At 43.9% G+C, this 25,673-nt stretch overlaps 1 pseudogene; it reads right to left on the reverse strand.

Annotated features, from left to right (window-relative positions):
• LOC122934793 lies at positions 1-24,762 on the reverse strand (annotated as a pseudogene).
• Between the last annotated feature and the right edge of the window lie 911 nt (positions 24,763-25,673).

Raw genomic sequence — 25,673 nt, forward strand, 5'->3', positions numbered from 1 at the left:
TCTGCAGATCACCTGATGAACGCACAATTACGCTGTAAACAGTGATCTGCTCCCCAGAAACGATGAATCTGTACGAGGATGAGCGATAGCAGTAGCCATCACTCATCCCCAAACAGTGGAGGATATTGCTGCATGTAATCAAGTAGGCAGTTATCAGGATGGAACAGTCCCACCACGATAATTGCCTGGTCGGTCGACATGTGTAAATCTGCCTTTAGATTAATTGTCAGAACAAAATAATATTAATTCTTATGTAAATGTGCAGAATTTTGATTCCCACTCCCCTTCCCTCTATCCCTTGCAGAACTTGGACATCTGACTTTTTTCTATGTAACTATATGAGAAAACACTCTTAGACCCCATATTACAAAATAATGCACTGACAGTAGGGGTCAACTCATCTTCCGCTCTATGAATCAAAGAGAACTCTTGCAAAAACTGAAAACTTGGAGCCATTCTGTTTCTTTTATTGTATCTACATTTCAAGAAGCCACAGACAAATCACTTCCAGCACAAAGTATTGTGACCTCAGTGGTAATAATTGCAACAAAACAGACATATTAGGAGACTTTACGCATAAGCAGCTCATCTCAGGTTCTACTATAGCATCATTACTGTTTGGATTTTCATTAGTCCAAACCAATGGGTCCTACATTGTCCAAAGAGTTTCTTTTAATTATCATGTAAATTAGGCCAAGCTTTTGATAACGAAGCCTGTTTTCTTCTGTGTATTTTGTACTGTGGAGTCATACTGATGGTAAATGAGCCACAAAATAAAATAAAAATATGAGCCATAATACTGATCAGTAAGGAAACTGTTATTCTTCAGTATTGTTATATGAAAGTGTAAATTAACCCCCTTTTCTTTAACCCTTTGTTTGTGGCATAAAAGAAGTTAAACAATTTAGATTACTAGTTTTTATAGCAGAGATGAAGCTACACTGCATTTAGAAATACTTCAGACTTTTTCACTTTTTTTTTCACATTTTATGTTGCAGACTTCTGATACATTTTATTAAAAAAAAATCAAGTTTTTCCCCTATCATTCTGCACTCAGTACCCCATAATGAGAAAGTGAAAAGAAAATTTTATAATTTTTGAAAATTTATTAAAAAGGAAAAACTATACATTTCGTATGGATATACACAGTAAGTATTCAGACCCTTTGCTATGACTGACATTTAGCTCTGGGCATCCCATTTCTCTGGCTCATCTTTGAGATGTTTCTACACTCATCTCCATAAAAACAGATGCTCTATTGGTCTGTTTTATTCACCACTTTTGTTGCTGTGGATGGCAATTTTAATATGCACAAGTGTATGAACTGGAGCTGACAGTGAAGTATGAAGGATGGACTAGGATAACCCTAATTTATTTCAGTAGTTCAATTGAAAAAGTGAAACTCATATTATAGATTTATTACACACAGTGATCTTTTTTGAGCGTTTATTTTAATGCTGATGATTATGGCTTACAGCTAATGAAAACCCAAAAGTCAGTATCTCAGAGAATTAGAATATTGTGAAAAAGTTATATATTGTAGATTCATGGAGTCACACTCTAATCAGCTAATCAATACAAAACACCTAAAAAAGGTTTTCCAAGCTTGGTACCTCAGTCTGGTTCAGTAGGCAACACACTCATGGGGAAGACCGCTGACTTCTCGAGTCATTGTGAACCTAAACATGGAGGGCAATCCACAAAAGGCCATTGCTAAAGAAGCTGGCTGTTCACAGAGTGCTGTATCCAAGCATATTAATGGTAAATTGAGTGGAAGGAAAAGTGTGAATATCAAAAGCAACAGCAATAACTACAGCCTTGAAAGGAATGTCAAGAAAAGGCCATTCAAAAATTTGGGGGAGATTCACAAGGAGTGGACTGCAGCTAGAGTCAGTGCTTCAAGAGCCATCACACACACACATGTCTAGGACATGGGCTACAACTGTTACATTTCTTGGGTCAAACCACTCATGAACCAGAGACAACGTCAGAAGCGTCTTACCTTAGCTAAGGAGAAAAAGGACTGGACTGCTGCTCAATGGTCCAAAGTCCTGTTTTCAGATGCAAGTAAAATTTGCATTTCATTTGGAAATCAAGGTCCCAGAGTCTGGAAGAAGAGTGGAGAGGCCACAATCCAAGTTGCTAGAGGTCTCCACAGTCAGTGATGTTTGGGTAGCCATGTCATCTGCTGGTGTAGGTCCGCTATGTTATATCAAGTCCAAAGTCAGTGTAGCCATGGTATCACTGTGCTTGATTGGCCAGCAAACTCACCTGACCTAAACCTCATAGAGAATCTATGGGGTATTGTCAAGGGGAAGATTATAGATAGAAGACCCAACAATGCAGATGATCTGAAGGCCACTTACAAAGCAACCTGCACTTCCATAACATCTCAGCTGTGCCACAGGCTGATCGCCTCCATGCCATGCCGCAATGATGTAGTAATTCATGCAAAAGGAGCCCCGACCAAGTACAGAATTCTGTATTAAAATATGAATATTGTATTTGGTCTTATATACTATTCTAATTTTCTGAGATGCTAACTTTTGGGGTTTTATTAGCTGTAAGCCATAGCCATCATCATGAAAATAACTAAATGCTTGAAATAGATCACTATGTGTGTAATGAACCTATAGAATATATCACTTTTTGAACTAAATTAGTGAAATAACTTAAAAATTAACTTTTGAATGATATTCTAATTTATTGAGATGCACATGTATAACCAGGAATGTGGCGAGTTGAAACATTTATCCATATTTGCTATTAAAAAAAATCCCGTGGGCAGATGGGAAAAACATCCAGAATGTCAACCATCACTGCAGCCTGCACCAATCTGGGCTTTATGGTAGAGTAGCCACAAAGCAGCCTCTCCTCAGTAAAAGACACATGAATACCCGCCTGGACTTTAAAATAAAAATATAAATAAATAAAAGGAGTCTCAGACTGTGAAAAACCAGATTCTCTGGTTTGATGAAACCAAGATGGAAACTTTTTGCCCTCAATTCTAAGCGTCATGTCTGGAGGAAACCAGGCACTGCTGATCATCTGCCCAATACCATCCCTACATTAAAGAATGGTGATGGCAGCATCACACTGGGGAGGGGGGGGGGTCAGCAGCTGGGACAGGTAGACTGGTCAAGGCTGAGGTAAAGCTGAATGGAGCAAATTCCAGAGATATTCTTAATAGAAGTGTGGACCTGGATCTTTGCCTCGGATTGATGGGTCACCTTCCAACAAGACAATTACTCAAAGCACACATCCAAGACAACACAGGAGTGGCTTAGGGACAACTTTCTTTTTAAGTGGCCTAGCTAGAACCCTGAACCTAATGGAACATTTCTGGAGAGACCTGAAAATGGCTGTCCACCGACATCCCCATCCAATCTCGCAGAGCTTGAGAGAATCTGCAGAGAAGAACGGCAAAAAATCCCCAAATCCTGGTGTGCAAACCTTTTGGCATCATACCCAAGAAGATTGTAGGCTGTAAATGCTGCCAAAGGGGCTTCAACTACGTCCTGAGTAAAGGGTCTGAATACTTCTATCAATGCAAAATTTTAGCTTTTCCCTTTCACTAAGTTAGGTAAGAATTCTAACATTCTGTTTTAACTTTTTGAATTATGCGGTAAGGAGTGCAGAATGACGGGGAACAACTGGATTTCTTCTTAATTTTAGCACAAGGCCACAGCATAATGAAAAAAAAAGAAAAGAAATGATCTGAAGACTTCCTGAAAGCATTGTATGTGTTACAGCCACAGTACTGATCATACGGACATAGTGGCAGTGTCTAAACGATCAGTGTTGTAATAGCGTGACTCTGGTTTTCTGGGGACATCTGCCTAAACAGTTCTGCTGTACCACAAGGAGTATATTTGGACAACAGAAGGCATCCTTAGGCAGCAGGTCTTAAAATAAAGCAAACACCTGCAACAGTTCTTACGTTGCACCTGTGCGAGTTCTTCAATGTTTAGCAAAACCTGTTCTGTGTGTAAAAATTTTAGCAAATTCAGAACATTAAAATGGCCTCTATCCTGTGTAAACTTTTAGATGTTTTCTAACATTTGATTTCTGTCTAAAATATCTCCAACAGTAGCACACGGAAATAGGAGAGAATCTATGTGAGTTCTCTTATGAAAATGGCTTCTCTCCTATGTGAGTTCTTTGATGTTCCAAAATGCCTGATTTCTGGCAAAAACATTTCCCACATTCTGAACATGAAAATGGCTTCTCTCCTGTGTGAGTTTTTTGATGTTCCAAAAGGCCTGATTTATGGCAAAAACATTTCCCACATTCAGGACATGAAAATGGCTTCTCCCCTGTGTGAATTCTTCGATGTTCTACAAGGCTTGATTTCTGGCCAAAAGATTTTCCACATTCAGGACATGAAATGGCTACTCTGCTGTGTGAGTTCTCTGATGGTAAAGAAGAATCGACTTGAGTCTAAAACATTTCCCACATTCTAAACATTAAAATGGCTTCTCCCCTGTGTGGATTCTTTGATGTTTCACAAGATTTCTTTTCTGACTAAAACATTTCTCACATTCAGGACATGAAAACGGTTTCTCCCCTGTGTGAGTTCTTTGATGTACAACCAGATCCGGTTTATAGCCGAAACGTTTGCCACATTCTGAACATGAAAATGGCTTCTCCCCTGTATGAGTTCTCTGATGAGAAAAAAGACACAATTTCAGACTAAAACATTTCCCACATTCTGAACATGAAAATGGCTTCTCTCCTGTGTGAGTTTTTTGATGTTCCAAAAGGCCTGATTTATGGCAAAAACATTTCCCACATTCAGGACATGAATATGGCTTCTCTCCCGTGTGAATTCTCTGATGTTCTTTAAGAACCGATTTTCGACTAAAACATTTTCCACATTCCGAACATGAAAACGGCTTCTCCCCAGTGTGAGTTCTTAGATGTTCCACAACATTTGAATTCTTTGCAAAACATTTCCCACATTCCGAACATGAAAATGGCTTCTCCCCTGTGTGAATTCTTCGATGTTTCACAAGGTATGATTTCAGACCAAAACATTTCCCGCATTCTGAACATAAAAATGGCTTCTCCAGTGTGTGAATTCTTTGACGCTCCATAAGTTTTGATTTCTGACTAAAATACTTTTCACATTCTGAAGCTAAAAGTGGTCTTTTATCTTTGTCAATTATTTCATGCACAGATTGTTTAGACCGATTCTGTGATTGACTCAGTGATTGATTGGACAAAAGATACTTGTGACCAACGGTACTGGTGGATAGATCTCCACTGTGAAGGTCTAAGGGTACAATAGCATTTATTAAATTAGCTTGTGTGACCTTGTTCTCTTCTACTTCTTCAGCTAAAAGGAGATGTTCATGGGAGTCTCTCGTCTCATCCTCACCTGGAAAAATAAATATTTTCTTATTTTCCTAAAGCATAGTATCTATATAACAGATATTAATGGAGACAAATGCAGCATGAACATATATGTGAAACAAATATATAGACACATATTATGAGTTAGGTTTTAACCAGGTTAATCAAACTCATATCAAACATCCATGGACAGATATTTCCTGACAAAGAGTTCCAGATAAAAGACTTAAAGGGGTTAAGTCTAAGCTTCGTTCGGCAGACAGCCGTTTCCCCCATACACATACAAATTCGGCTCAGCAAAAAAGTACTCCCCACAGACATTAGTGTGCCAGCCGAACCCACGGTTCTTGACAGGTTCATCTGACAAAAGTATAATGTATATGGCCAGCTTAAAAAAAGCCTATAGGAATGAAATCATGGTGTTCAGTTGACAAGGAGGTGTTAATGAATGGTTGCCTCTGACATCAGATTGAGGGTTTTCAATAATCACACCATGTATTTATGATCAGGGAACCCCGACAAACACGTTTGATCAAAAATGTGTGCGAAGAGCTTTCATTTTTCATGTGTAAATAGGTGTAGTAACAACGTAATCCAGAATAATCTCTAATCCCTTTAAATTAGGAGATAAGAATGGATCCAGCCAAGTCCCTTTCAGGCACCTAGGACCAGACAAAAATTAACAATCCTCCCGCTTTCCCCTCCTTCCGGGTGGGCCATGCCACTGGAATAGATTGGCCAGGCCTCTCTCACTCTGACTGTGGAGTGCGGGCATGCTACCTCCAGCTTTTAAAGGGCTAGTGCATGCATACCCTAATCATTACCAGTCAATGGCTGGCCATTGTGAGGAACTTTAGTCACCTTCTGCTGTCGGTAAGTGACTGAGCAATAGAGTCTAGTCCGCTAGGTATGCTGTTATACGTTTGTCTGCCCGTGTACTGACTTCTGTCTTTTATTGGATTGCACATACTCTGGCCTCATTCTAATCTCCATTGTGACCCTCAGCTGCCCATCCTGACTTTGGACTGTTTATTGGATTGCACATACTCTGCCTGTCCCGACCTTGGCCTATTACCAACTATGGTTTTGCCTGATCCCTTAGTGCTCAGCACAGGTGTCTCTTGACCTCTGTGGGTCAACAGTCACTGAACAGGGACTACTTCAGGAGATAGTGGCCTGGTGGTTCCTGTGCTCCAAAATCCAAACCCCTGTATATTGTGAAATATTGAATATCAGAGGGGCCATTTACTGTAGATAACGTGAGGAGTAACCCTAAACCAAACTGTTTTTAGAGCACAGAGATCCACATCCGCTGCTTAACAGTTTGCCTGGATCCTACTGGCTAATCTAAGATCAGACTGCCTAAAATATTTAGCGAGTTGACTAGTCAACATAGATGCCAAGAGCAGCTTCTGCAATATCTCAATTCTATCTTAGCCCACTTAGACTCCTGCAGCTCCTGTGCTGCTACCTTCAGCCAATGTGTCTGCATAACCACCTCCACCAGTTTGCTTCCAGCCTGCACCTTTCACTCCCTCACACTTCTTGAACCAGTGTACTATTCAATTTGAGTTGCAGGCTCATCAGTTTCCTATAGACTGGTTCAATGTAGCATTCCTGGTTTGCCTCATCTCTGGAGAAGCCCTTGCCTAGGCTATCCCCCTCTGTAAGCAAATTTGCCAACTGATCTATAATCTTTGGGACTTTTGGCAATCTTCAACAAGGTCTACAAGGAGCCTGTCGTGCCACCTCTGTGGCCTCTTCACTCCCGCACCTCTGTCAGGGCAGCTTCACTCTGGAACAGTATGCCATACAGCTCTGCATCCTTGGCTCTGAACTGCTGCTTTCTGGAGAGGTGTGTCAGGGCATAATATGGATGAATTGGCAGGTAAAGAGGCAATCTCTACCATAGATAATGTAATTATCCTGGCCGCTTGAATCCATCTCTGCTTCAAAGAGCGCTTCAAGGTGTCAGCATGTGAAAGCAGAGTTCCTTGGCTGGCATCTTCTTTTCAAAGGCCCATGCTACCTTCTTTGTCTCCTCTTCCGAAACCCAAGCAATTGGACAAAGTAAAGCTGTCCAAAGAGGATCATCTGCATAGGTGCAGCAGTGACTGTACTGTGCTTATATTGCAAAGAGCCTGTTCCCTCCTCATGAGAAACCCCAGTGCCTAGGGTTGATTGGATGGATAACCCTGGGCAAAGTCAAGTTTTTCCTGAAGCTGATATTCCCTGTGTCCTTACCATGCAGTGAAATTTGGTTTACCTTGCAGGCCTTCCTGGACTCCTGCATCAGGCCTTTGCTAGCCCAATACCATATCCCTTCCAAGCAGTTGGAGAGGCCTTTGGTAGTCACATCTATCAATGGGATGACACTTATGGAATCCATGAAATGTCAGAGTGCCCATGGATCTCCAAATGAGAGTCGTGCTCACAGAAAATATCCTATGTCCTGTCTGTTTCTACTAGTATCCTCCTTCTGGGATTTTGCACTGGGGATGACTGTCGTTTCCACTGCTTGGCTTCTGAGCGACCACTCTGGGCTCCACAGGCTCCGCAGAATCTACTGGGCCATGGTTCATGCCAGCTACGTGTATATTTTTGATAAAACGTAAGGTAGTCACCACACAGAGCCTATGACTGATTGGGCTTCGCTCTGGCACCATGCCTCCTAGTGGCCAAGACTATCCAGGATGGTTCTCTGCGGTCCTGCATTGATTATCAGGGATTTAACTAAATTACAAGAATACATGTGAAGAATAAATGTCCCCTGCATCTGGTCCCTTGGCTTTTTGATAGGATTCATAGATCCAGAATCTTCCCAAAGTTGGAACTCGGTGGGGCCTATAATTTGATTTGAATACGTGTGGGTGACTAGTGGTGGATGGCATTCAACCCTCCTGAAAAGCACTATGAGTATTTAGTCATGCCCTTTGCCCTCTGTAACACTCCTGCAGCATTCCAAAATGTCATCAATGACGTCTTTCGGGAGGTCCTCTATGATCGTGTGATGCAACAATATTTTTTTGCATTGTCCAGTTGTTTCTAGGCAGCTATTGTAATACTGAGGAGGAGGGGAAGGGCTGTGGCCACTGCGCCACCAATGTATATAATTAACCCCTGAATATAAATGTGGGCGGCGGGTGCTGGCCGTATCACACTGCCGGCACCCAGCCTCAGCGGCGGGGCGATGCGATCCGCCGAACCAGGTTAATTAACCTCTTAGGTGCCACACCTGAGGGGTTAATTGACAAGGTTCATGGGATCGCTGTGCCCTGTCATGTGGCCGACTCTATAACCATGTACAAAAAATAAGTATACAATCAGTAAATAAACTGATAACACCTCCATGTGAGCTGTGATTAATGCCGAGGAGACGAGTGATGATCTCCTTGGCAGAGGACATTGCGATTATCACCCACATCTCTCCAGGGAGATTAAATATGGACTTGACATAATTAAAACATAACTCATAACAATGATGATGAGGACGAGGTTTCTCTGAACTTTGTATCAGTTTTACCATTAACAAAGGAATTTACAGTCAACAAGATTTATATATATATAAAAAGGGCTCTAACCTTTCACAGACTCTGATCCGGGGTCTTCGAGGCCACTTGTCATTTCACCAGAAATTTCCTGCAAAGATCCAACATTAAAGACATCAAGAAAACAGAAAAAGGAACCTGAGTTTCTCTTATATCCAGGTGAAGGTTAGAAACCCCTAGAAGACATGAACCAATCTGCCCTAAAGGAGAAGGATCTCCTCAAGTGTCGGTCAGACAGGATCAACATTCAGACAAGTGTTTTAAACATCAGCAGAAAGGTTTCGAACATTTCTCTTCATGAATTGATCTGATCCTATCCTGGAGGGGGCGCTGTGCTCATCACCTCCGGTTCTTACATTATTCTATAATGTCACAGCTTTTACAGTAAAGAAGCCTTTTATCAGCGCTGGAGACTGAACATTCTTACATTCATATATTTGTACTGTTTTATCAGGTCTCCCAAGATATCTCCTCCCAAGACTAAATAAAAATTCCCTCATAACTGAGGGTCTCGGGCCTCTTATCAGTTTTGCTGATCTTTGAACTTATTTTCACGATTTGGTGCTTAAAGGGGTTTTCTCATCTGAGAAATTGGTGGCATAACGCTAGGCTATGCCACCAATGTCAGACAGGTGTGGGTCTAGGAGGTGTGACCCACGTCTATCTCTAGAACGGAGCTCCAAAAGTGAACAGGAGTGGACCATGTATGTGCGGCCGGCCTGCTTATAATTTATATGGTAGCGCCCAAAATAGCCGGACACTGGCTTGGCTATTTATGGCACTTTAATACAAGTGAATGAAGCGGTGGCCGCGCTTGCGCTGTGCTCTCTCCATTCATTTCTATGGGACTCCCTAAGATAGTCGAGTGCACCACTTGGCTATTTACAGCACACCCATACAAATTAATGAAGGACGGTTGCGCATGTGCGGAGTGTTCTCCTTCACTTTGGGAGCTCCGTTCTAGAGTGATGTGCCACCAATATCTCAGGTAAGATAATCCCTTTAAAACTGAAGTACATATTTTAGATGGGGCTGCGCTGATCATACTCTGTAAATACAGCATTCTGCCTTAGAAGCAGCTGACTGGCATTGTGCTGTTAGTCTATAATTTAATCCACATTGAATGTCAATTGCCAAGTGGATGTCGAAAAAGTTGGAGGTTTAAAGGGGTTGTCCTAGGATTTAAACACAATAGGTGACAAGTGTCTGATCGTTGGGGGGGTGCACTGCTGCTTCATTCAGCTCTATAGGGCTGCTGGAGATAGCCAAGTGCTGCACTTACTTCTCTTTGGCAGTCCCACAGACTCTGAATGCGACCTCTGCTCCATTTATAAAGGAAATATGGGAATCCTCTTCTAATGATCGGTGGGAGTCACAAGTTAAACCTTCACAGACTGGACACTTATGGCCTATTCTGTGGACTGGTGATAAGCTTAAGCTTTGGGCAGCCCCTTTAAAGGGAATACTCATCGGAGGTCAGTGTCAGCAGTATTACTCATGATTAATCAAGGTGACAGATTCCTTTTATCACAATCTTTTATGAAACCAGAAACCACTTTCAGCCACCAATAACCAGATGCAGTAGTGTACAGTATACTCCACCGCTGCTGCGGGAGGTAAGTAGAAAGCTCCATTACATCAGTCTATAGAGGATTTGTAGAAACCTCAGCTTCATCTGCAGTACCCAGCCTTGTTGCGGTGAACCAAAACTATTTTTTACTGAAACAGTCAACTATCTACAGCTCTTTAGCTTCAGTTCCATATGACAGAAGCAGTCAATCACAAGCAGGCTTTTACAGTAATGGCAGGCAACAATGTTCTTGCAAGATACTCAGAGGGTTAAATACACTCACAGATCAGGCTGCACCTTTTCCTCAGAAATCCTGTGCACTATTCCTCAGAACTCCTGTCTGTCTTGATCCCAAGGCCCGTATGCCCTAATGGTGGCTTTATCCTTGGTAAAGAAACTTCCTCAGGTATATATCTCCTTGCATTAAATAGATTTCTCTGCCCTTCAGCTCTCTTGTCTGGCTGGAAACACTTCTGCTCTGCACTGTACTTTGTAGGAACTGCAGGTCTCTTCTCAGGAGGCAACTCTTCCCCTGGTAACAACTTCTGAGCAGGGGCGTAGCTAAAGGCTCATGGGTCCTGGTGCAAGAGTTAGACTTGGGCCCCCCTTCCTTCAGTGCTTTGTGTGTCTTCTTATGCACCACAAGGGTATTTGGGCCCCCTCAGGCTCCTGGGCCCGGTAGCGATTGCTACCTCTGCACCCCCTATAGCTACGCCCCTGCTTCTGAGCTAACTCTGGCTCAAGAACCTCAGGCAGGCTAGACTGCACTCCCTAGCCTCCTGGACTATACTGCCCTTTCCCTGTCTGGGCCTAACTATATATATTAGGGGTTCCCTATCTCCCTCTACAGCCTAGGAGGAAGTACTACACCCTAACAGGCCTGATACACAGATAAACAGGAAAATTACATAAAACATCATATAACATAAAATGACTATATTAACCCTTGTGTAGTGCCCACAATTACCTAGTGGGACACTACACATCTACCTGATGATCCAGTGGGATATTTGGTTTCTCCTCTGGACAGTCCTGGGAATACGGAGGACTGGGACATCTCTCTGGTGGATTTCTCTGACTGGATCCATCTATAGGAAATACACACAGTGACTGAATACATCATCTATATGTGATCATCAGATGATGGAGGAATCTGACCCTCATAACTGTTCTTTCCTCTACAGTCATGGAAGGTCTCCTCTTACCCGGTGATGTGAGGGACTGGGGATTCTCCATCATGATGTTCTTGTACAGATCCTTGTGTTCTTCTAAATACTCCCACTCCTCCATGGAGAAATAGACAGCGACATCCTGACACCTTATAGTAACCTGACAACAGAAGGATACAGTCGTTACCGGACCCATCCCTTGGCGTTATTGTATAATGTCCCACATTCCCAGCAGCGCTCACCTCTCCGCTCAGCAGCTCAGTGATCCTGGTGGTAAGTTCTAGGATCTTCTGCTCATGTATCAGGGAATGAGGTGGAGGCTCGGTGATGGGGCTCTGGGTCCTGCTCCATCCTCCTGACACACGGGGTGTCACACACTCACCAGATGACTTCTTTACTACCTTGTAATCCTGTGTATGGGGAGACGCCGATCACTACAGAGATTCTAAGAATCCTTCACCTTTCCAGTCATTTCCCTGGTTTATTACTAGAGATAAGAGTGATTTCATGTGAGACTCTCACCTCTCCAGTTATCAAGGAGATGATCTCCAGGGTGATGTCTAATATCCTCGCAGCCATGAGGTCTGTGTCCTTCTCCATCTTTGGTGGGTCATTAAAGAAAAGGACCATTGTCTTGTAAAAGAAAACTAGAGAACCTGAGGGAAACAATTGTGTTTAGAAGAACATCTTACATGAAGTAAAGTGAGTAATCAGTAAATCTGATCGGTGGAGGTTCAACCGCTCGGATCGCCACGAATCACAAGAATAAGGTGTAAGAGTGTATAGAGCGGTGGTCACACATTTATCCTTCTGCTTCAATCAACTCCATGGGACTGCCGGAGATCGCCGAGCTCTGTATTTATCTTCTCTTTGTCAGTCCCATAGAGTTGAATGGTGTGACCACCGGTTCATACATTCTGGCACCTCATACTTGTGATTGGTGGGGATCCCAGTGGTCAGACCCCCAACAATCAGATACTTATCTTCTGTCCTATGTGTAGGGAATACATTCCTATGATGAGATAACTCCATTAAGGATTACTGATAGCACACTATACATTGCATCTTTCATATGAATGTTTGTCGGCAGTGCATCGTCCTGTGTAAAGAGGTGGAAATGAACAGCTGCATGAATGATCGTAAGGACTGAATGATCGCTCAAGTGGCCATTTATTGTAATTATCTGCCTGTGTAAACGGTCTTTACGGCCACATTCACTATTTTTAGAACCAATTGAGGTCAATGAGGCTAATCACAGGGCTATTTTTAGCGGCCAGTGAAGAGCGGACAACAAAAAATAGCACATGTTGCGGCCAGACAGACCGCACTGATGATCGATGGGACTGTTTTTAACAGATGAATAGAAAGGAGCGCACCCGTTTGACAACCATTAAAAACAGGTACACCAAATGCCATTCAGGGGTTACAATAAAAATAAAAAACATACTCACCTCATCCCGCAGGGACACTCTCCTCACTGCAGGCTTTAGGACTTGAAGCTCTTAGCGTGGTGACGTCACATGATGTGACGCCATCATTCACGTGCAAGTGTTTTGTTTTTTTATAGATCTATTAACACTACTGGGGATGGGGGGGCAAAATTTATACTGGGGGCACAACTGGACACAAATATATATAAGGGGCCATTATTTATATGGAGGGGGTACTATGTGGGAAACTTATACTGGGGGCACTAAGGCACAATTATTTACACTTGGGGCCACTATTGGGGCCTTTTAATATTGGGGGGGGGGGGCATAAAATAAGTCCCTTCAAGGCCAATAAACAACAACAGTGTTTAAAGGCAATTAAAAACTGAAGCGAAATGGTCATGAAAACCAGACAGTGTGTCCGTGTGAATGTAGCCGGGGACATGGACATGTCGTATTTTATCTGTTTTCACTGACCGACAGCCCCCATACATTTGAAGAGGACCATTTTAACGGCCATTTTTTCATGTGAATATATTCTAAGGGCCCATTCACACAACCATATTTACGGGTCCGCATCCGTTCCACAATTTTGCAGGAGGGAAGCGGAACCATCCATTTAAATCGGGACAGCACACCGTGTACTTTTATTCCGCAGCCCTGCATTTCTATCATAGATCTGGCCATGTGCGTTCCACATTTGGCCGGTATCTGTGTTTTGTGGATTTGCAATTTAATATATATATATTGTAGGAAGGAGCAAGGGGCCGTCATTCATGGAAGGCATGTGCCACCGAGTCACCTGGCCTCGGTGAGGTAAGAGCCGGTAGAGCTAATGCTGACTGACACTGTTTGGTGTTAGTATGGCTGTGAAGCCGATCCGGGCTCTTACTGGGAGTAGCCAAAGTGATCCAGGCCGGGTCTTTATTGGCCGATATAAAACCCAGCCGCCAGTCTCAGCTGTGTGTGGTTTATCCTCCATCTGACAGAGAAGCTGGGGAGTCTCTGTTTTGGGACCTGTGAATTTGTGCCGTGCTAAAGGGCTGAGATCCGCATGACGGGAAACAGGCCCCTAAAGCCGCGGACTGCGGGTGGAAAACTGCTAAACAGGTGAATATTTCGTTCTATGGACATTGCATGGTGTGAACGAAAACCAAGACTGTGAACGGTCATAACATTTTTTCCTTATGAGTGAATAAACACCGAACTGTTTAACCACTTCAGTCTCCCTTAGTTTAAACCCCCTTAATGACCAGACCACTTTTTACAATTCTGCACTACACTACTTTCACCGTTTATCGCTCGGTCATACAACTTACCACCCAAATTAATTTTACCTCCTTTTCCTATCACTAATAGAGCTTTGATTTGGTGGTATTTCATTGCTGCTGACATTTTAACTTTTTTTGTTATTATCGAAATTTACAGAAATTTTTGCAAATAAAAATGACATTTTTCACTTTCAGTTGTAAATTATAATTTTTTAACTACATTTCTATATAAATTTTTCTCTAAATGTATTGTTCTACATGTCTTTGATAAAATAAAATAAAATGAAATAAGTGTATATTTATTGGTTTGCGCAAAAGTTATAACGTTTACAAACTATGGTACAAAAATGTGAATTTCCGCATTTTGAAGCAGCTCTGACTTTCTGAGCACCTGTCATGTTTCCTGAGGTTCTACAATGGCCAGACAGTAGAAACATCCCACAAATGACCCCATTTCGGAAAGTAGACACCCTAAGGTATTCGCTGATGGGCATAGTGAGTTCGTAGAACTTTTTATTTTTTGTCACAAGTTAGAGGAAAATGATGATTTTTATTTTTTTTTCTTACAAAGTCTCATATTCTACTAACTTGTGACAAAAAATAAAAACTTCCATGAACTCACTACGCCCATCACGAAATACCTTGGGGTGTTTTCTTTCCAAAATGGGGTCACTTGTGGGGTATTTATACTGCCCTGGCATTTTAGGGGCCCTAATGCGTGAGAAGTAGTTTGAAATCCAAATGTGTGAAAAATGCCCTGTGAAATCCTAAAGGTGCTCTTTAGAATTTGGGCGTATCGCCATACTCAGGAGAAGTTGGGGAATGTGTTTTGGGTTGTCTTTTTACATATACCCATGCTGGGTGAGAGAAATATCTCTCTAAAAGACAACTTTTCCCATTTTTTTATACAAAGTTCTCATTTGACAGAGATATTTATCTCACCCAGCATGGGTATATGTAAAAACACATTGCCCAACTTCTCCTGAGTATGGCGATCCCTTTCCGCTAACTTGGGACAAAAATGTCAATCTTTCATGGACTCAATATGCCCCTCAGCGAATACCTTGGGGGGTCTTCTTTCCAAAATGGGGTCATTTGTGGGGTGTTTGTACTGCCCTGGCATTTGAGGGTCTCCGCAATCTTACATGTATGGCCAGCATTAGGAGTTTCTGCTATTCTCCTTATATTGAGCATACGGGTAATGATTTTTTTTTTCCGTTCAGCCTCTGGGCTTAAAGAAAAAATGAACGCCACAGATTTCTTCATTCGCATAGATCAATGTGGATGAAAAAATCTCTGCCCAAAAAAAAAAAAAGAGGGGTAAGGCGTCTGCCAGGACATAGGAGCTCCGCCCAACATCCAAACCCACTCAGCCCGTATGCCCTGGCAAACCCGATTTCTCCATTCACATCAATCAATGTGGATGAATAAATCATTGCCGGGATTTTTATTTTTTTTATATACAAAGTGTTTGCCAAAGCATATGAACACCGCCGCCCCCTCAGCTCATATGCCTCGGCAAACGTATCTTTAACTGCAGAGGAGAAATCTCCTCTTGCAGCGCCGCATACACCGACTTTTGTGTAATCTCACAGCAGCGCAATGCTTCTGTCAGAATGCACATCAGTGCTGCAGCTGGTTCATCGGTTGGTCCACGTAGAAGGTAAAAAAAACAGGCCGCAACACAATAAATTTATTAACATTAACTTTATAGAACATTTGAACAGAACATTAACTTTTAAAAACTTTTTTGAACTTTTTAAACATTAACTTATTTGCTTACCTGTGATTTATTTATTTTTTGTTTGAGGTCTCAGCAACGACACTGGGGAAATGTTGCTCATGTAGACGGCTCACTACACTGGTGGTTGGGGCCACGGAACCTCCTGGATACAGGAGGTTCTTGATGATCTCTTCCTGAAATTTGAGGAAGGATCCAGTTCTCCCAGCCTTACTGTAGAGAACAAAACTATTATATACAGCCAATTGAATTAAATATACAGACACCTTCTTATACCAGCGTCTGGTCCTGCGGGAAAGTAAATAAGGAGCCAACATCTGGTCATTGAAGTCCACCCTTCCCATGAGCGAATTATAGTCGTGGACACAGAGGGGCTTTTCAATGACACGGGTTGCTCGCTCAATTTGTATTGTCGTGTCTGCGTGAATGGAGGAGAGCATGTAAACGTCACGCTTGTCTCTCCATTTCACCGCGAGCAGTTCTTCGTTACACAGTGCGGCCCTCTGCCCCCTTGCAAGACGGGTGGTAACGAGCCGTTGGGGGAAGCCCCGGCGACTAGGTCGCGTGGTGCAACAGCAGCCAATCTGTTCTAAAAAACAAATGCCTGAAGAGGGGCACACTTGTGTAAAAATTTTCCACATAAAGATGGTACCCCTTGCCAAATAAGCGTGACACCAAGTCCCAGACTGTCTTCCCACTGCTCCCCAGGTAGTCAGGGCAACCGACCAACTCCAGGGTCTGATCTTTACCCTCATAGACACGAAATGTGTGCGTATAGCCTGTGGCCCTTTCACAGAGCTTATACAATTTGACCCCATACCGGGCGCGCTTGCTTGGGATGTATTGTTTGAAGCCAAGGCGCCCGGTAAAATGTATAAGGGACTCGTCTACGCAGATGTTTTGCTCAGGGGTATACAAATCTGCAAATTTGGTGTTGAAGTGGTCTATGAGGGGCCGAATTTTGTGGAGCCGGTCAAAAGCTGGGTGGCCTCTGGGACGGGAGGTGGTGTTATCGCTAAAGTGCAGGAAACGCAAGATGGTCTCAAATCGTGTCCTGGACATGGCAGCAGAGAACATGGGCATGTGATGAATTGGGTTCGTGGACCAATAAGACCGCAATTCATGCTTTTTTTGTTAGACCCATGTTGAGGAGAAGGCCCAGAAAAAAAATTCATTCGGAAACTTGGACGGGTTTCCACCGGAAAGACTGGGCATAAAAGCTTCCCGGGTTGGCGGCTATACATTGAGTGGCATACCGATTTGAATCTGCCACGACTAAGTCCAAGAGCTCCGCAGTCAAGAACAGCTCAAAAAATCCCAGGGCCGACATGAACTCCAGACTGGGCGGTGAAAGGTGGAACTACTGGTGCGGCTGAAGTTGGGGGCTGCCAATCAGGGTTTGCCAGCACCTCAGGGACTCTGCAGGCCTGTCTGTGCGGTGGCTGCGACGGGGGTACTAATGCACGTGCCACCGTACCTGCTTCAACTGCCCTTCTGGTGCTCGCCACTTCACCATGTTGTAAGGCAGTGCTGGTACTAAGTCCAGGATGGGCTGCGCTGCTGGTGTATGCCTCACCACGTAATCCGACAGTGCCAGCCCCACTCTGCTGCCCTTGAAGCGGATCCTACGCAACCTGTGGTCTAGCAACACGGGGCCGGGTACGCCTGGTGGTATCAGGGACCTCAACCTCCGCGTCCGAACTTTGGGTGTGACTGCCACTGCTTTCTACAGGTTCATATTCTGACCCGCTGGATTCGTCAGATGAGGGTTCCCATTCCTCATCCGACTGGGTCAGAATCCTGTAGGCCTCTTCAGAAGAATACCCCTTATTTGCCATTTGGTCAACTAAATTTAGGGGGTATTCCCTGAGACTACCCAAGAAAAATAGCAAGCCTGTCTTACAAATGGGAGGCTAGCGAAGTACCGGAAGCCGCTGCGGTTGATAAAAAATATCAAAACTGATTTTGCTGTGTGTTGATTGTGAAGTGATCAAAAAAAATAAAAAAAATTGTCACTGCGGTGGGGCGGGCGTGGGTGTACGCACGTGTGGGCGACCAATCAGGCCTGATCGGGCAAACACTATTTTGGGTGGAGGGCGAACTAAGGTGACACTAATACTATTATAGATCTGACTGATCAGTTCTGATCACTTACAGATACTATAAAAGTACCAATGCTGATTAGCAATATGCTAATCAGCGAATCAGTGACTGCGGTGCGGTGGGCTGGGGGCTAACCAACGCTAACTGCCTAACAAAGGGGCCTGAACTATCCTAAAACCTAACTGTTAATACTAGTGAAAAAAAAAGTGACCGCTTACACTGATCACTTTTTTTCCCTTTCACTAGGTGATTGACAAAGGGGGTTAAAGGGGTTAATTGGGGTGATGGGGGTGATCTGGGGGCTGAGTGTACTGTTTGGTGTACTCACTGTGATGTCTGCTCCTCTGCTGGGACCAACCGACGAAAAGGACCAGCAGAGGAGCAGGGAAGCCATTTAACACATTATATTTATAAATATAATGTGTTAACTGGCTTCTGATTCGATTTTTTTTAAATCACCAGCCTGCCAGCAATGATCATTGGCTGGCAGGCTGGTGACTAAATACTCCTTTAACTTTTGCCGGCCCTCAATGCGCATGTGCGGGCCGGCTCTGCCCGAAATCTCGCGTCTCGCGAGATGACGCCCCGGCGCGTCCAGGAGGAATAACAGGGCCGCCGCCAAGACGCAATCCTGCATAAGGTGGTCCTGTAGTGGTTAAGTTAAAGACTTTGTCATTTCCGCTATACTGCGTCCGCTACCCTGTCTACCAGAGAAACCCCCCCACAAATATAATATATATATACACATACACACGAGAAGCTATATAATATCTCTATACTGTGCAGTGATGATAGTGTAGGGGGTGTATGTAATATATATATACACATGAGAAGCTATATAATATCTCTATACTGTGCGGTGATGATAGTGTAGGGGGTGTATGTAATATATACAGTACCGACCAAAAGTTTCGACACACCTTCTCATTCAAAGAGTTTTCTTTATTTTCATGACTATGAAAATTGTAGATTCACACTGAAGGCATCAAAACTATGAATTAACATGTGGAATTATATACATAACAAAAAAGTGTGAAACAACTGAAAATATGTCATATTCTAGGTTCTTCAAAGTAGCCACCTCTTGCTTTGATTACTGCGTTGCACACTCTTGGCATTCTCTTGATGAGCTTCAGGAGGTAGTCACCTGAAATGGTCTTCCAACAGTCTTGAAGGAGTTCCCAGAGATGCTTAGCACTTATTGGCCCTTTTACCTTCACTCTGCGGTCCAGCTCACCCCAAACCATCTCGATTGGGTTCAGGTCCGGTGACTGTGGAGGCCAGGTCATCTGGCGCAGCACCCCATCGCTCTCCTTCATGGTCAAATAGCCCCTACACAGACTGGAGGTGTGTTTGGGGTCATTGTCCTGTTGAAAAATAAATGATGGTCCAACTAAACGCAAACCGGATGGAATCGCATGCCGCTGCAAGATGCTGTGGTAGCCATGCTGGTTCAGTATGCCTTCAATTTTGAATAAATCCCCAACAGTGTCACAAGCAAAGCACCCCCACACCATCACACCTCCTCCTCCATGCTTCACGGTGGGAACCAGGCATGTAGAGTCCATCCGTTCACCTTTTCTGCGTCGCACAAAGACACGGTGGTTGGAACCAAAGATCTCAAATTTGGACTCATCAGCCCAAAGCACAGATTTCCACTGGTCTAATGTCCATTCCTTGTATTCTTTAGCCCAAACAAGTCTCTTCTGCTTGTTTCCTATCCTTAGCAGTGGTTTCCTAGCAGATATTCTACCATGAAGGCCTGATTCACACAGTCTCCTCTTAACAGTTGTTCTAGAGATGTGTCTGCTGCTAGAACTCTGTGTGGCATTGACCTGGTCTCTAATCTGAACTGCTGTTAACCTGTGATTTCTGAGGCTGGTGACTCGGATGAACTTATCCTCCGCAGCAGAGGTGACTCTTGGTCTTCCTTTCCTGGGGCGGTCCGCATGTGAGCCAGTTTCTTTGTAGCGCTTGATGGTTTTTGTGACTGCACTTGGGGGCACTTTCAAAGTTTTCCCAATTTTTCGGACTGACTGACCTTCATTTCTTAAAGTAATGCTGGCCACTCGTTTTTCTTTACTTAGCTGCTTTTTTCTTGCCATAATACAAATTCTAACAGTCTATTCAGTAGGACTATCAGCTGTGTATCCACCTGACTTCTCCACAACGCAACTGATGGTCCCAACCCCATTTATAAGGCAAGAAATCCCACTTATTAAACCTGACAGGGCACACCTGTGAAGTGAAAACTATTTCAGGTGACTACCTCTTGAAGCTCTTCAAGAGAATGCCAAGAGTGTGCAAAGCAGTAATCAAAGCAAAAGGTGGCTACTTTGAAGAACCTAGAATATGACATATTTTAAGTTGTTTCACACTTTTTTGTTATGTATATAATTCCACATGTGTTAATTGATAGTTTTGATGCCTTCAGTGTGAATCGACAATTTTCATATTCATGAAAATAAAGAAAACTCTTTGAATGAGAAGGTGTGTCCAAACTTTTGGTCTGTACTGTATATACATGAGAAGCTATATAATATCTCTATACTGTGCGGTGATGATAGTGTAGGGGGTGTATGTAATATATATATACATGAGAAGCTATATAATATCTGTATACTGTGCGGTGATGATAGTGTAGGGGGTGTATGTAATATATATATATACATGAGAAGCTATATAATATCTCTATACTGTGCGGTGATGATAGTGTAGGGGGTGTATGTAATATATATATATATATATATATATATATATATATATATATATATACACACATGAGAAGCTATATAATATCTCTATACTGTGCGGTGATAATAGTGTAGGGGGTGTATGTAATATATATATATACACATGAGAAGCTATATAATATCTCTATACTGTGCGGTGATAATAGTGTAGGGGGTGTATGTAATATATATATATATATATACATGAGAAGCTATATAATATCTCTATAGTGTGCGGTGATGAGTGAGGAGAAGTCCTGTCCGCCGCCTCTCCTCTGATTACTGCAGTTCTCTCTGTATGTACACAGGCGAGTATTCTCATGTACAGACACCGCGTGTGCACTTATCTACATACTACTGTGCAGACAATCCCCGGTCACGGCCGTTATCACGAGTCACCGATCTCATCCCCTTTCTAGGGACATTCCCCTTACACTGAGGTTCTATCACCAGGAGAAGACATCACTGTGTGATCTGTGGGGTCCGGGGACCAGGATGGGACTGACGGGGGCAGCACCGGTTCAGCGCGGCCTCTCCTCCACAGTTCCTCCACACTGACTCCATATCCTAGTGACATCACAGAACATTGTGTGATGGAAGACCCCTCTAATCCAGGAGAGCAGCCCCTCTTACAGGGGTCTGGGGGTCTCCTAATATTCCAGGGGGAGAGCAGACATGTCTGAGGAAAACTCCCCTCCTGACCTCCAGACTGTGTGAGCAGAGACTCTCTATGGCCGGTGCTGCCCCCTGCTGGCTGGACCTGCTATATATCACTAGTGTTGAGCGAGCATGCTTAGCTGAATACCAGTTCAGTTCAAGCATCGCTATGCTTGGCACATGGCGGTACTCGGCTGAGTACCGCATGTGCTCGAGCGCAATGCTCGAGTCTCCTCCACGCACGTTTCGCGGATGCTAAGCAGCCAATAGACGTGCAGGTAAGTATTGCCCTCACTGTAATGCCAGTAGCCATGTTGTCTACTGGCATTACAGTGATTGACTGGCCGGAACGCGTCATTGGGTGCTATATAGCACCCGATGACGCGTGTTCGGCTCATTCTAAGTCAGAGAGAGCTGAGCATAGGAAGGGACAGACAGTGTAGGGAGTGAGAATAAATGTAATTTTTCTACAAAAACGTTTCAGAGACCCAAAAGTCCTTGTAAGGACTATTGTGTGTGACAGCAGCAATATATATTTTTATTGCATCCTGCGCAAAATACCGTGTAATAGGCCGCATTTTGGAAGATGGTGAAGGAGTACATAGCAGACTGTGTCAGCATCCTCAGTGCCTTACAACTACTGGGTGTCCAAGCTGGACACGTGGCACGAACTTGCGCTCTACACTTTGGAGGTGCTGGCCTGCCCTGCCGCCAGCGTTTTGTCTGAGCGTATATTTAGTGCTGCTGGTGGCATTAATTTATAACAGATAAGCGTATCCGCCTGTCAACTGAAAATGCTGACAGGTTGACTCATATAAAAATGAACAAGGCCTGGATTGAACATGACTTCCCTACTCCACCAGAGGAAAGCGGCTGAACATAAAGGCACTTTAAATGTGTTTTTTATAATGTACTGAATGCACTGTATTCCCATGCACCCCTTCCACCACAAACAAGGGTATATGGTTGAATCTTCCTTTTTCTTATCCTCCTTCTACTCTTCCATCATATCAACATGCTTATTTGTCACATATAATGCCCTCACATATAATGTTTTACAGGGTCAGCTCACATGCAGGCCCTCACCTACAATCTTTTACAGGGTCAGCTCACCTTCAGGCCTTCACATATATTTTTTTATAAGGTCAGCTCACCAGCAGGCCTGCACCTTTAAATCTTTTGCAGGGTCAGCTCACCAGCAGGCCTGCACCTTTAAATCTTTTACAGGGTCAGCTCATCAGAAGGCCCGCACCTCAAATCTTTTACATGGTCAGCTCACCAGGAGGCCCTCGCATATAATTTTTTACAGGGTCAGCTCACCAGCGGGCCTTCACCTACACTCTTTTACACGGTCAGCTCACCTGCAGGCCCGTGCACCTAAAATCTTTTAAAGGGTCAGCTCACCTGCAGGCCCGCACCTAAAATCTTTTACAGGGTCAGCTCACCTGCAGGCCTGCACCGTAAATCTTTTACAGGGTCAGCTCACCTGCAGGCCTGCACCGTAAATCTTTTACAGGGTCAGCTCATCTGCAGTCCTTCACTTAATTATAGGTAATTTGCGCGCACGCTGCCTTGCTTGGATGTGGTAGTCGTAGCTGTTTCTTAGGCTCCCTCTCCGGAATCAAACTATAATTCCCCCGTAACCCATGGTCACCATGGTTTGGGCTGAAAATAACATCGAGAGTTGATACGGCAGACCTCCAAATGGATAGTCGTTGTCACGGGGACGTTATCTAGAGTCAACAAAGCGGCAGCAGGCCCTCGCCCATGTTTTAGATGGTCAGATCAGCAGGCCCTTGCTCCAAATATTTTTGAGGGTCACCAGCAGGCCATCATCAATAATTTTTCAAGGCTGTGTATGATGCCTCCTTTATGTGTAATAAAGGATGTATTGTAGTGCCGATTCCTTGCAATTTCTGGCAGCCCTTTCACTTAGTGCAGAGGCTTTATGAGTGTAGGAGTCCCACTACCTGAACAATTGTACCACAATGTGAATGAGGCCCTCCTTTACGTGATATACAGGTTGTATCGGAGTGCCTCTTCCTTGCACTTTATATACAAGTAAATATACAGGAAGGAACGTTTTATAACAATTTTTCCTCTAAAATCAATATTTTTCTTCGGTTTTGTGCGTATTATTGTCAGTCTGTAAAATTGGCGTACTACTCGGACAACACCGTTCCCAGCTGTCACGGCGGTGAGTGGGGGGAACCCCCCACCGTTCCTCGGTGTTCGCTGCAACGCAGGAAAGCAGGGAGAAGGACACCTCCTAACGCGATCCTGAAGATCTCCCCAAAATCCTAATGCATGAGCCGCCTCAGAAGGTAAAAGGGGGCTCATGCTCTCTAATCTAGAACCCTAGGTATCCCTGCTATGCCCTAAGCCTGAAGACAGGGCAGAGACCACCCATTCATCCAGCACAACGGATGCATGGTGTCTCCAGAAGCCCAGCAGCTGGCCACCAACTAGACAGGGTTCAAAGCCGAACGACAGGTAAGTAACAAAAGGCAATAGACAACCTAGGTTACCAGAACTTACCTGCCACCGACGAGATGGACCGAAAACGCAGTGTCTAGATGTTTGCTTAAACCCCTCAGGGAAAGCAGCCCCCTTTATGAGGAAACATACTACAACACAATAACCTCCAAACAAGGCCCACCCCATAACAACATACACCAGGTGGGAGAGGGAAAACAGAAACACGCTGGAGGGGACACACAGAGCAAGGGAAACAATATAATAAATAAGGATGGCTCACACAGACAGGAACATTCAGCCAGGGAGCAAAGCTCCTACACAGACTGACAACAAAATCAAAACTGACCTCAGGCTCCACCACACCAACATATAAGGAGGCCTGAGGTCACACCCACCACACCTAGCAAACACACCTTAACCCCGTGCACACCAAACGGAGAAAGTGCACACATACAAACACACGTTGCCAGAGGCAACCGCATGCGTTGACAGCGAGCCGCCTAGCAACAAGCTCAGGCTGCTACACTGACACCCTCCCCTCTTCAGAGCAGATGCTGCCTGGTTTAATGCTCGGGTTCTCCCACTGACTTCCATTATACTCGGGTGCTCGGTCAACACTATATATCACCTATAGAACCGCTCTATTCTAATAAACCCAGAACCAAGTCCAATAACTGACCTGCAGATCTCACCTCCTGGGGCTGCAGGACCTGCGATGAAGTCACAGTCATGTGATCAGGTACATGAGATGGAGGTAATGTTTAGTGGCTGTAGGACCTTGGAAGATGTCATACTGGTCACATGACTGGAATTGATAAAAAGTGAAAAGCCTTTACTGCTTTACTCCTCCCCTTATGTGACTGATCACATGACCATGACATCATCAAAGGTCCTGTAGTCATTAGAGTATAATGTCTGCAGATAGGTAATGCCTAGAAAGTATGGGTTCATGAGAGGTTTAGGTCACGTGTGAATCTGAGATTAGTGGTGGTGAAAATTAGCTAAGTGTTCTGTTTTTTTTTTGGGGGGGGGGGGGGGATAGAGATCATTTACTGTAGTCTCTTCTATCGTACAGCAGAGACCAGAAGGAAATGGGTAAAACCGCTCCCAGTGGTCCCCCCCCCTCACACAGACCGTTCCCCATGGTTCCCCCTCTCTCACACAGACCGCTCCCCATGGTTCCCCCCCCTCACACAGACCGCTCCCCATGGTTCCCCCTCTCTCACACAGACTGCTCCCCATGGTTCCCCTCTCTCACACAGACTGCTCCCCATGGTTCCCCCTCTCTCACACACAGACCGCTCCCCATGGTTCCCCCACCTAATATGTCAACTTTTTAAAATTTATTTAGGTTTTACACTATAATATCCTTTTTTAAACAAAAAAAAAACATTTTAGTATCTCCATAGTCTGAGAGTCAGTTTATTTTTAGTTTTTAGCCGATTGTCTTAGGTAGGGACAAATTTTTTGCGGGATGAGAGGACGTTTTTATTGGCACTATTTTGGGGTGCATATGACTTTTTGATCGCTTGCTATTACACTTTTTGTGATGTAAGGTGACACCGTTTTTATTTAATTTTTTTGACTGTGTTCATCTAAGGGGTTAGGTCATGCGGCGA

This window comes from Bufo gargarizans, chromosome 4, assembly GCF_014858855.1.
Source record: "Bufo gargarizans isolate SCDJY-AF-19 chromosome 4, ASM1485885v1, whole genome shotgun sequence".
In the NCBI taxonomy this organism is placed as follows: Eukaryota; Metazoa; Chordata; class Amphibia; order Anura; family Bufonidae; genus Bufo; species Bufo gargarizans.